Here is a 13,939-nt window from a genome sequence, read left to right as displayed (position 1 = left end):
CTGTTCTATGGAGAGGGGGGAGGAGGAAGGAGGGGGATTAGTCGCCAGCAGACAACAAAGGATTACACAGTGGGAGCTGTGTGAAAGCCAGTATTCAGAGGTCAGTGCTGACTTCAGAGAAGATAGCCCTGTGATGTAGCTGTAAATTAACTCTTTGTTGTCTTGGTGCTTCATCTCCCTCCACCCCTCCCTCTCGTAGAAAACCATAAAGACAGGGGGGAGAGCAGCAAACTGCTTTTTCTAGATAAAAAATGCATTTTTCGGCTAATAAACCCAATTACAAAGTTTCTTAAAATCGCCTGTACTATTGATTTCTGCAAAAATAAATCAAACGACAGTGACACTGACACGACAGTGACAAGTCTAGAGCCAACACTAATTTAATCACACTTTTGTGTACCACTGAATAAAGAGGCCAATGTCAAAAGAAAAGTTTTATTCAAAAACACTTTGTTAAGGAAATGCAGTAATTGTGTGATCAGCAAGGGGGAACTGGCAGCCCGGATATACACTCACCGGCCACTTTATTAGGTACACCTGTCCAACTGCATGTTACCACTTAATTTCTAACAGCCAATCACATGGCGGCAACTCAGTGCATTTAGGCATGTAGACATGGTCAAGACAATCTCCTGCAGTTCAAACCGAGCATCAGTATGGGGAAGAAAGGTGATTTGAGTGCCTTTGAACGTGGCATGGTTGTTGGTGCCAGAAGGGCTGGTCTGAGTATTTCAGAAACTGCTGATCTACTGGGATTTTCACTCACAACCATCTCTAGGGTTTACAGAGAATGGTCCGAAAAAGAAAAAACATCCAGTGAGCGGCAGTTCTGTGGGCGGAAATGCCTTGTTGATGCCAGAGGTCAGAGGAGAATAGGCAGACTGGTTCGAGCTGATAGAAAGGCAACAGTGACTCAAATAGCCAACCGTTACAACCAAGGTAGGCAGAAGAGCATCTCTGAACGCACAGTACGTCGAACTTTGAGGCAGATGGGCTACAGCAGCAGAAGACCACACCGGGTGCCACACCTTTCAGCTAAGAACAGGAAACTGAGGCTACAATTTGCACAAGCTCATCGAAATTGGACAGTAGAAGATTGGAAAAACGTTGCCTGGTCTGATGAGTCTCGATTTCTGCTTGAACATGACAATGAGTTCACTTTACTCAAATGGCCTCCACAGTCACCAGATCTCAATCCAATAGAGCATCTTTGGGATGTGGTGGAACGGGAGATTCGCATCATGGATGTGCAGCCGACAAATCTGCGGCAACTGTGTGATGCCATCATGTCAATATGGACCAAAATCTCTGAGGAATGCTTCCAGCACCTTGTTGTATCTATGCCACGAAGAATTGAGGCAGTTCTGAAGGCAAAAGGGGGTCCAACCCGTTACTAGCATGGTGTACCTAATAAAGTGGCCGGTGAGTGTATGCATATCCATGCTTTGTTTCTCTTTAAGCTGGATATTTTATGTAAACTTTGTGATGTGGTTGTTTATGCATTAATTTGTTATTTATTTAATTGTTGCTGTTATTGAAGGTAACTATGAATTAACAGTGCTGCCTATTTCAGCCAATACATGTTTTGCAGGTCTTTATTAGTATAAGTGGTCCGGTGTGTGCCCAGAGATGTTCTTTTAAGAACATTTGTGTAGTCTGTGTTTAAAGACTTTGTCATGTCCAGGTTTGGCAAAACTTCATAACCCTTTCAGAATGCTATGTACTTCAATATACTTCAATAAGAACACATAGTTTATGATGGGTTTGGAGGCACATATTTTGATTTAGATGTAATATAGTCTGTTTGGCACCCATACACCAGCATAAAGGTGTTTGGCAGTGGCAGAGCTACCGCCGTAGTGGCTGCTATGGGGCTCAGCCGCATTAGGGGCCCGTGGTCTGGGCCCCCGGAGCTGAAATAGCCGCAGCACATAGCGGGCCTCCCGGGGAAGGTGGCTCTCCCTATTGCCACCACACTGCTGTCCCATCCTATCCCGGTCAGCACAGGTACCAGTGAGCCTAGTGTCCACCTGCGGCCTGTACTTCCGGCACAGGGACACTCCCTGTGCCGGAAGTACTAGCTCCGGCGGACACTGAGCTCCCTGGTGCGTGTGCTGACCAGGAAATCCCTGGGACACCCCCCAGGGAGCTGTAGAGGAGAAGACAGACGACGGGGGAGCGCGTTGTTAGGTGAGTTGTGTTTTTTTTTTTTTAATCTGCTTTGTTAAGGGGGACAACACGGGGGGACATCTATAAGGGGGCATCTTTAAGAGGAAAACGCGGGTCATCTGTACGGGGGATGGACAACATGGGCTCATTTATAAGGGGGGACAAAAAAAAAGTGCAGCAGCAACCTACAGGTGCAAGGGCCTACCGTATATACTCTTCCCAGCGTACACACAATAAACACCTGCTCTGTAGATATTAAAAAGTGAGGATCTTAGCAAACTATTTGATCAAACAGAGTGTACCATGCCACCAACATTAAGGTGTTCTCAGAGACATGGTCCCTACTCTAGCATTTTCACACTAGCAATGGCCTCTCCTGGGCTTTATAAGGCGGACAACACAGAGGAGGCATCTCTAAGGGGGAATACACAAAGGGGGGCATGTATAAGAGGGGATACACAGAGGGGGCCACCTATAAGAGGAAATACACAGATAGGGGTCATCTCTAAGGGAGACTACACAGAGGGGGGCATTTATAAGTGAACTACACAGGGGGGTTGTATACTATAGGGGATACACAGAGGGGCCATCTATAAGGGAGACTACAGAGAGAAGGGCCTTATACTATAGGGGATCTACAGATGATGCCATCTACTAAAGGAGAACTACACATGGGGGGGGGGCTCTCAAGGAGATGCACACGGGGCCATCTATATGGAAGATTGAACAAGGGGCCATCTATAAGGAGGCTATGCAGAGGGGGGCATATACTATAAGGGGGAATCACATACTGTTAGGGCTACCCACTAAATTAGGGTGTAAAGAGGACGATACAGTTGTACAGTTTGTATAGAGATGAGGATGGTGTCGGAGTGAGGAGCCTAATAAGTCTGTCTGGCAGATTCTGTGGATTCGTTGCTTGGAGAAGTACTCAACTGGCCCAGGACAAGTACGCCTTGAGGTATACCCTGCACATAAAACACTTTTAGGGTGCATACACATGTAATGGATCCGCAGCGGATTTCTCGCTGCGGATCCCTGCCCTGTACACTATGGGCAGACAAACTCGCAGCGGGGATACACATCCCGCTGTGAGTATGTTAGCATCCCGCCCTGTTAACCCCCTGGCCGCTGAAATGTATACATCACCTTCTCCCCGCTCTGGCTTGCTTCAGCGGTTCCCGGCTTGGCCAATCAGTGCACTGCCCTGCCCGGGACATGAAGATGTCAGGAGCCCCAAAGCAAGCTGGAGTGGGGAGAAGGAGATGTATATACTCCAGCGGCCGGGGGGTTAACGAGGCGGGCTGCTGACATACAGCGGGATGTGCATCCCGCTGCGAGTTTGTCTGCCCATAGTGTACAGGGCAGGGATCCGCAGCGCATCTCGAAATCCACTGCGGATCCATTACGTGTGAACGCACCCTTAGGTGTGAACACAGCCTTAGATTGAGCAATCAGTTGATACAGTGTTATTTTATTAAAGTTGGAAAGAACCGACTATTAGGCGTGCACTGAATAAGCACATTTTCCAGGTACAAAAAAGAGACTGGTTGAAAAAGTTTGGAATTACACCCTACAACTTACCACAAATATTTCTTAACAGGCTAGCTTCTAAAATTGGTGCAAGTCTGGTCTTGTTCCTAATTTTTCCCTTTGCTCAATTGTCATCAGTGAGTGTCATGCTGTGTTTACACGTAACGATTATCGTGCAAATTTGCAATAACGATCGATTTCAAACGATAATCGTACGTGTAAATGCAGCGAACGATCAAACGACGAACGAGAAATCGTTCATTTCGATCTTTCAACATGTTTTCAAATCGTCGTTAGCAAAAAAATTCGCAGATCGTTCCGTGTAAACATTTGCCGATTTAACCAATGTGTGAGATAGGCTTAAGCGATCGCAAAACGAATTTTCCGTACGATGTATCGTTCCGTCTAAACGCTGAACGTTATGAAAAAAAACCTGTTACTCCGACATCGTTAATCGTACGATCGGGCCAATTATCGTTTCATGTAAACGCAGCATCACTGTGTACCAATGTTGCTATTGCACATGATCAAGTTTAAAGCTGGATGTACACACAAAAATTTCTGACAAACATCTTGGCAGTAAGGGGGGTATTTTGTGAGGACATTTTCCAATTCTCATCTTCATCTGTTATAGTTAAAGGGGTAGTGCGGTGCTAAACAATTATTCACTAAATAACACACATTACAAAGTTATACAACTTTGTAATGTATGTTATGTTAGTGAATCGCCACCCTTCCCCGTGTTTCCCCCCACCCAGAAGTGTAGTGCTCTATACATACCTGCTTCTTGCCGACCCCCGATCAGCCAATCGCGGCTGAGCAGCTGATGACACGGCAGAGGGAGGCCGGCACTAGGGACGGTCGGAGCGGTTCGTCCATCCGAAGATGACATCATTGGCACAAGATGGCGGACGGGGGTTGGCAAGAAGCAGGTATGTATAGAGCACTACACTTCCGGGTGGGGGGAAACACGGGGAAGGGGTTGATTCACTAACATAACATACATTACAAAGTTGTATAACTTTGTAATGTGTGTTATTTAGTAAATAATTGTTTAGCACCGCACGACCCCTTTAAATTAAAAGATCCAATAAGAAAGACAAAAAGTGATGGCACTGCATGGCTCTCCACTAGACGGCACTCTATCTCAGGCTGGGTCCGGTATGTGGTGGTGCTCAATCCAAAATAAACATGCTGTATGAACAATGAATAAAGGATGAAAGGAGGCACTCACCAGCTGTGTATTCAGACCATCCGGCTTTTATTGCTGTGCGCAGGGGGAGCGCGGTCGGCAAGGTCTCCCCCGCTCCCCCTGCGCACAGCAATAAAAGCCGGATGGTCTGAATACACTGCTGGTAAGTGCCTCCTTTCATCCTTTATTCATTGTTCTTAAATTAAAAGAGTTGTCTATTAGATGCTGTTCAGACACTGCAATCATTATTATTGGCAGACAGATGTTCTGTCAGAAGAGACATCAGCCGTACGTGTGATCTACTAAGTGATCTATCTGGGTACACATTGTGGATGAGCCATGATAACCACACCACTTGCTGTGACCATGTACTCCAGCGTTTCCCAACCTGGGTGCCGGGAGAACCCGCCAGGGGTGCCGCGGGATCCCGGTGGGAAATGTGCACTGTCTCTTTAAGCATCCCGAGAAGCTGCGGCCGCGCAGCTTCTCGGGATGCACAGATCGCTTTGATGTTCCGCCCGCACAGTGAGCGGGCGTAACATTAAAGTGAGCATAATGTAGGAGCAGGAAGTGTCAGCATCCTGCTCCTATACTCACTCCCATAGGCCGCCGGCACTTCATACCTGCAGCCTATGGGACGCCAGGACGTGACCTCTCCAGCAGGCGTGATGATGTGACATCATCACGCCTGCCGGAGTTCCCGTTCCCGCGGCTCGCAAGATGGAGCCCGAAGAGGAGGAGGAGAGCTGCTTCCTGCAGCCACAGCGCGGATTAGGTGAGTAGGATGTTTGTTTTTTTAGGGGCACCTCTGTAGCAAAACAACAGCTGTTATTAATGAACTTGAACATTAATAACGACTGCTGTTTTGCACTTATTTTTACTTTGTGTGAACATAGCCTTAGGGTCCTATTCCAAGGAGCGATTCGGCCGATCATCGCTCCGTGGAATAGAGAGAAAGATCAGCCGATGATCGTGTCATCAGCTGATCGTTCATTTTGGTTCAAACCTAAAATCATCGGTTGCCACCCACGCATCGCTACATGGAATAGCGGGCGCGGAGGGCGACCGACGATTTCACAAACATCATACATTACCTGTCCAGGCGCAGGTCTTCTCCTTCTCCCGGTCCCGCGCTGCAGCATCAGCTTCGGAGCGGCCTGTCTGAGCTGACAGAGCGCTCAGACAATCACTGGCCAGGACCGCTGCGGTCAATGACCCTGCAGCCCTCGCTAACGATTGCTGGGCCGTAGAATAGCACCCTAAGGCTACATTTCACCATCCTGTAAATTGCAGACCCCTACATATGGTGAAGCTGTGGACTGACATCTGTGTGTTATTTTGCCGGAAGTTTAGAACCTGTTCAAATCATCCCGCTACTGTGCTGCACAGCTGTACAGTAGCAGGAATTTTTTACATTTGCAGGACTCCCAGCATTAAAATGATACATAGATGCCAGGAGTTCCCAATGCCGGTCCACAGCTTCACTTTCTGTAGGGGTCTGTAATTTACGGGACATGGGAATGCAGTCTAACTGTTGCGTTGCTGAAGGGTGAGCCAAAAACAGAAACAACCTGTGCCCCTGGATCTTATGTGAGATTGCCAGCAAAGTTGATGGGAGCAACAATAGAGATTGTCAAAAAAGGACATGCACCTCTGCACATGAATAATATAATTAAGCATGTGTGCACAGCCCAACCTTCCCAAGATAGCATAACCAACTAATGAAAAAGACTAGGAGTATGTGAGACACAAAGGCTGGCATGCCAAAATACCAGTGAATACAATATGCCTGGCATGCCAAAATACCAGTGAATACAATATGCTTTATTAAGAATATATATATATATATATATATATATATATATATATATATATATTATACCGAGCATCAAGCTAATGAATCAATGCAGTACATAGATTTAAAAAAATTCGACCAGAATTGAATTTTTTTGGTCCCATTATTCCACAAAAATAGAATAAAAAATGATCAAAGAATCTATTCTATGCAATCATGGTACCAACAACAACAACTGCAGATTATGGTGCCAAAAAGTAAACCAGCCCCGTAAAGGAAAAAAAAAACCTAGGGGTCAGAAAACGGAAAATTAACTTTTGGTTGTTAAGAAAAGTGTTTAATTTTTTTAAAGTAGTAAACCATGACAAAAACTATACAAATTGGGTATCGTAATTGTACCAACCTGAGGCATATAATTAACATGTCTTTTGGGAAACAACACCATGAAAGGCATTCCCATCCCTTCATCAGAAACCCTTTAGATGTTTATATCTATTGAAAAATGGCTTACACCCCTTACTGTTGAATAAGCTTGGAATGCACAAATGTTACTTGTTTACCATGTCTTTTACCATGGAGTGGCCAAAGCTTCAGATAAGGTAGTCAAAACAATCTTCGAACAGGATGGTGATAGGCTTCAATAAATTACAAACTTATGTGAAATAAACCAAATGGAGAAAAAAATAAAATGATGTGATTATAAATCAGCAAAACAAGCTAAAACCTAGATATCAAAAGTATGCAAGTTGTGCAATAATAAGTTGTATGCTTGAGTTCATACAGCGGTTAAGGATTTTGGTAAGATACAAAATGCAAATTATTATATGTTTTAAACAGTAGACACAAAATAGATTCCACATAGTAGACTTCAAATAGCCGCACATTTGTTCTAGCATTACATACGGCACAGCAGTATTTGGATGTTCTGACAGGGTTCTGGTCCCATTGGTGCCTATGCTTGCTAATTCATTGGTGCGTACCAATTGTTGACAACAAGTGTTCTTAGGAATGCCCATTTCCCTAATAATTGACCCATACTGCTTCCAGACACCCCCATCAATGTTAGCACTGTAACCTTGCAGCGCTGGAGTCCTGGGTTCAAATCCCACCAAGGGCAACATCTGCAAAGAGTTTGTATGTTCTTTCCGTGTTTGCGTAGGTTTCCTCTGGGTACTCCGGTTTCCCCCCCACACCCAAAAACATACAGATAGGTGAATTTAGATTGTAAGCCCTATTGGGGACAGGGAGCAATAATTGGCAAAACTATGTAAAGTGCTGTGGAATCTGTGTGCGCTATACAAATAAAAGCATTATTATTATTATCAATGGATGCTATGCTCAAACGGGGAGAAGAAAGGTATGGAGGCCAAAAGAATGTAGGTCAATGGGATTTATGGTTTTCCATGAACACAGACTACTATTGCACATTTTTGGGGAAGTGAAGGAAAGGCAGCTGTCATCTATCTATATATGCCTATGGTGAAGGTAGGAAAACAACCAGCAAAGACTTGTGTGTTCAGAAGAGAAGATATCCTTGTGGCTAAATGTTGTGTCACTATTTATTGCACATCATGGACTCTGCCTGCAGAACAAAGACAAACAGCACCAGTCTGTCAGGAAGGTCCAAGTAATTTCTCAATACATCACTTTGTCTTGTTTTATACTTTCAAGGTTAAGGCTTTAACCCTTTTATTTATTATTTTTTTAATCACCTCTATCATAATGCTGGATGCAGATAACACAGGATTTACCATTGACAGTAGCTGATTAAAAGGGGTTATCCAGCACTACAAAAACATGGCAACTTACCCCCAGAGACAGCACCAATCTTGTCTCCAGTTGGGGGGGGGGGGGTTGCAACTATGTTTATAGCACTGTATAACCCCTTTAAAAGACATAGCTCTTCTCCCTCCCCTGTACATAGCGTGTCTAAAAGAATCTCTCTAAAAGGAGAAGTCCAGACGCAGACTTTTTTTTCCCAAACTGCTGTGGAGGAGTTGGGTGAACAAAACAACAAGCTCTTTTCTCTCTGGCTCTAGCACTGGGGTCCACTGTCTTCAACTTCAGTCTCTCTGTTTCTGGCTGCTTCTAGGTCTGAGTGTGATCTGGGACGTGACGTGAGGGTCTGCTCAGCCAGTCATGGTCAGACCTCACAACGGCCGCTGACTGGCTGAGGGGACTTGAACGTCACATACCTTATCAAGTACCCTCTCTAGACAAGGGGGTGCCTGGGGACCGGAGTAGAGGACAGTGGACCCCAGGGCTGGAGCCAGAGAGGTAAGTGCATGTTGTTTTGTTCACCCACCTCCTCCCCAGCAGTTTTAAATAAAGTGTGTGCCTGGACTTTTCCTTTCGATCTTCTGGTGGAACATGCACTTCTCAAGCTTAGCGTAGAAGCGATTTGCTCTTAAGCGATTTAGTACTTGCCGTACGTAGCCCACATGAGTCTGCACATCAGGTGAGTAGATTAGGATGTCATCCAGGTACACAATGACACAGGAGTTAAGGAGATCTCGGAAGAAGTCATTAACAAATTCTTGGAAGACTACCGGGTGTTGCATAACCCGAAGGGCATCACCAGGTATTCGAAGTGCCTGGTGCTGAAGGCGGTCTTCAACATCAGCATCAGTCTTCAATATGGCATCAGATTGTACGCACCCTGTCCAGTTTCGTGTAGATCCGCAATAAAGATGATGGAACAATTACGAGATCACATAAAAATAATAAAATTAATTAAAATATATGTCGTAACGTGCGTAATCGTCTGATCTATTAAAATAAAACAATATTTTTCCCCCACAGTGAAGAGCGTGAACATATATATATATGTATCAAAAATTAATAAAAAGTGATCAATACGTCCGATCTACACAGATTTGATACTAATAAAAACTAGAGATCATGGTGCAAAAATGACACCCCATACAGCAGGTGTCGTGCTATAAGAGTCACAATAGGGCCATTTTAAGTATGTCTATTTGCAAAAAAAAAAGTTTTACCTTTAATAAAAATAGTAAAACGTTAAAAAAGCAATATAAGCTGCATATCACTGCATTCAGACTGACCTATAGAATAAAGATAAAAAGCTAAATTTTATGTAAAGTGCATTACGTAAACACTGAAGCCCCCCAAAATATGTGGAATTGCATAAATGATATATTGGGGGTTCTGTCATTAATTTTATGGTAGATTAAAAGGCGCCGTTACAAAGTAAACCTGTTTCTTAAAAACAACAAGCCCTGACATGGCCATATAGGTAGAAGAATAAAAGAGTTATGGGTCTTAGAAGGCAAGAAGGAAAAAAATGCAAAATGAAAATTGGCCTGGTCCTTAAGGTCATTTTGGGCTCTGTCCTTAAAGGGGTTATCCAGTGCTACAAAAACATGGCCACTTTTCCCCCGCTCTTGTCTCCAGTTCAGGTGTCGTTTGCAATTAAGCTCCATTTACTTCAATGGAACAAAGTTTAAAACCCCACCCAATCTGTAGATAGGAGGGGGGGGGGAGTGACCATGTTTTTGTAGCACTGGATAACCCCTTTAAGGGGTTAAACAGTGGTGTGTTGCAGCCTACTGAAAAGCAGATTGCCATATATGGTTTGTATAAATACAGCAAGAGAGCGTGTATTAGATACAGTGGTACCTTGGCTTAACAGTAACTTGGATTGAGAGCGCTTTGCAAGAAGAGCTCATGATTTTTCAAAATTGTAACTTGGTTTAAGAGCATTGCTTTGGTTTAAGTTAAGATCTCCCTGTACTGGGTGGTAGGGGGAGTGGGGGAGGTTTCTGTCACTGTCCTGCACAGCTCTGTGATTCTCACTTCCTGATTGGTCCAAGCTGAACACCCTCCCCCTTCCCCATTGCTGTCATGTGACCACACAGCCCTCTGACAGCAGCCCTGCTTCTCTATTTTAGCCTGTTGTAATATGCTGCTGCATTATGGGGATCTGCAGTTCCATCCTGTATCTACGAACTGCTGCTGTTTCTTCAGGTTTATGCACTCCCTATACATTATACACCACATGCTGATTGCTATACTGTACAGTAACTGATAATAGCACATATTAAGCTGTTTCTCATTGTTTGTTTCATCTATCCTACATGTTATTCTGAATTTAAAAAAAAATCATTAATTTTGGGGCGTGGAACCAATTATCTGCATTTCAGTGATTTCTTAAAGGGCAACTCCGGCCAAAACTATTTTTTGATATGTTATTACTTATGGAAAGTTAGGCAAATTTCAAATGTACATTAATTATGGGAAATGCACATATAGGGCTATTTCCCTTAATTTAGTAGATCAGGGAGACTTCAGATTCTCTAAAAAAAAGTGATGTCACGAACCGGGGGTGTAATTGGAGTGTCCAGCAGGGGCGCACTATATATAGTACCGTTGACTTCTATATATAGTGCGCCCCTGCTGGACACTCCATAGGAATTACAATGGATGTGTATGTAAATGTAATATACAGTGTTTTTGATTGAATACATTTATGAAATACTTTGGGGAGCAAGTGTCCTTGCTCCCCAAAGTATTCCATAAATGTAATCAATCAGTACATTTGGATACTGTAAGCCCGCCGAACCGCAGCCGCTGCCGCCGCTCTGGACTACACTGAGCTACTACTCCCATCACCTGCTCATAGCATGAGCAGGTGATGGGAGGTGTAGTAGCTTTGTTTTCGCTATGAGATCGCCGCCGCCGCTGCTGGGCGCCGCTCATCACTGCAGCCATCATCTCCCTCCGCTCCCCCCTCCTGCTTCTTCCGGGATTCGGCAACTTTACACTATCTGATGGCTGACTCCCTGCCCGGCCGCCGCTCTCCGATCACACATACCGGCTCCTGGTGTTTCCGGGGGCCCCCTGCCGGCATGTGTGATCGGAGAGCGGCGGCCGGGCGGGGAGTCAGCCATCAGATAGTGTGAAGTTGTCAAATCCCGGAAGAAGCAGGAGGGGGGAGCGGAGGGGGATGATGGCTGCAGTGATGAGCGGCGCCCGGCAGAATCAGCGGCGATCTCATAGCGATAACAAAGCTACTACACCTCCCATCACCTGCTCATGCTATGAGCAGGGGATGGGAGTAGTAGTTCAGTGTAGTCCAGAGCGGCGGCAGCGGCTGCGGTTCGGCGGGCTTACAGTATCCAAATGTACTGATTGATTACATTTATGGAATACTTTGGGGAGCAAGGACACTTGCTCCCCAAAGTATTTCATAAATGTATTCAATCAAAAACACTGTATATTACATTTACATACACATCCATTGTAATTCCAATGGAGTGTCCAGCAGGGGCGCACTCTATATAGAAGTCAATGGTACTCATTGTAATTACACCCCTTCGCGACGTCACAGTATTTCAGAGAATCTGAAGTCTCCCTGATCTACTAAATTAAGGGAAATATCCCTATATGTGCATTTCCCATAATTAATGTACATTAAAAATTTGTCTAATTTTCCGTAAGTAATAGCATATTAAAAAATAGTTTTGGCCGGACTTCTACTTTAAGGGAAAATTTATTTTGGTTTAAGAGTGGATTTGGATTAGAAGCACGGTCCCTGAACGAATTATGCTCGTAATCCAAGGCACCACTGTATACACATCAGTTACTATTCTTACAGATATTAATAAAACTAAATATTAAGTTTATTATATTTGACAAATATTTTGGTGCTGCCCTTGTTTCTCTCTTCCTTCAGACTGACTACTGGATAGTCATATGCTTCCTATGCAAGTTTTCCTGCCTGGTGAATATGGTTCTTGGTGCCCCCTAGTGACCAACTTTGCTTTCAACATCTAGCTTTCCTCACAAAGACTGTACAATTATAAATTTAAAACCTCCCTCAGTAAAATGGTTACCTGCTGTAAACCCGCTATGTTTATGCTGGTACTGTGTACTTATATTCTGAATTTGCTTTTTAATTAACTTATGCTTTGGGTCTTTCACTAGCCCCCCCCAGCTATACATCCCCAATATAGCGGTTCCCACTGTGTGGTTGGTTCTAGGTTCAAGGATGAGAAATCACAGGACTGCACTGCCATTGAAGTAAGGATATTTCATGTTCATTTATTATAAAATGTGAAAGATCAAACAAGTTGACTGTTTTCTGAGGTACAGGGGTTATTTCTGCTTTCTCTTTCTTTCTTTTTTTTTTTTTTTGCTGCTTCTACTTCATCTTCTTTTTTCTTTTCAGTGCCATATTCTGAGGTTTAAAGAAGGCAGTGATTGCTTTTATCTTGTGTTTCTGCCTCTCAAAAAGGTACTAATACATTATGTGCTGCTGTAGAGTTGTTCATAATTATTTGGTCAGTGCCATGGCTTATTTTTGGGTGACTTCTTCTGTAGCGGTTATTTGTTTCCCATTTAATATAAAGGTCTCTTTTATGTATTGTGATAATGGATGTCAAGTTGGGTGGATAGCAAAGTTGTAAGGCCACGGCACTCTTGACATGTGACGATTTATTGTACAGTGAATAGATACACACTCCACCGGATCTCTCCTTCTCATTACATTCAGAGACCATACAGCCTAAGGCTGGGTTCACACTACGTATATTTCAGTCAGTATTGTGGTCCTCATATTGCAACCAAAACCAGGAGTGGATTGAAAACACAGAAAGGATATGTTCACACAATGTTGAAATTGAGTGGATGGCCGCCATATAACAGTAAATAACTGCCATTATTTCAATATAACAGCCGTTGTTCTAAAATAACAGCAAATATTTGCCATTATATGGCGGCCATCCACTTAATTTCAACATTGTGTGAACAGATCCTTTCTGTGTTTTTAATCCACTCCTGGTTTTGGTTGCAATACTGACTGAAATATACTGACTGAAATATACATATACTGACTGAAATATACGTAGTGTGAACGCAGCCTAAAGAAGGTCCTGGCTGGACCCAAACGTTGCTACGTCACATGGATTCATATTCGCATGTACTTCCTATATCAGTTGGAGTAAAAACTATGGGGGACATGTATCAAGCAGTGTACCTTGTGCTCCTTAGTATTTTTTGGCGTATGTGTGATGTGCACAGTCCTTCGTCAGATTTACTAAACAGTGTAGCTCGGTGTATGTGTGAATATGACAGCTTACTCCAGTTTCTTGCCTTCTTGACATTTGTGGGCGTGGTTATCCGTAAGAATATTCTCAGCCAGGATTTATCATGTGAGAATTTTGAAATTTTCGCATTTTCGTTCGCATCTGTACTCCAGTCCCAGGGTAGCGGAACTTTTTTAACCAGGG

This window comes from Dendropsophus ebraccatus, chromosome 5 (genome assembly GCF_027789765.1).
Source record: "Dendropsophus ebraccatus isolate aDenEbr1 chromosome 5, aDenEbr1.pat, whole genome shotgun sequence".
Taxonomy (NCBI): Eukaryota; Metazoa; Chordata; class Amphibia; order Anura; family Hylidae; genus Dendropsophus; species Dendropsophus ebraccatus.
The sequence above is the reverse complement of the archived record's forward strand: the minus strand, read 5'-3'. Positions refer to the sequence as shown.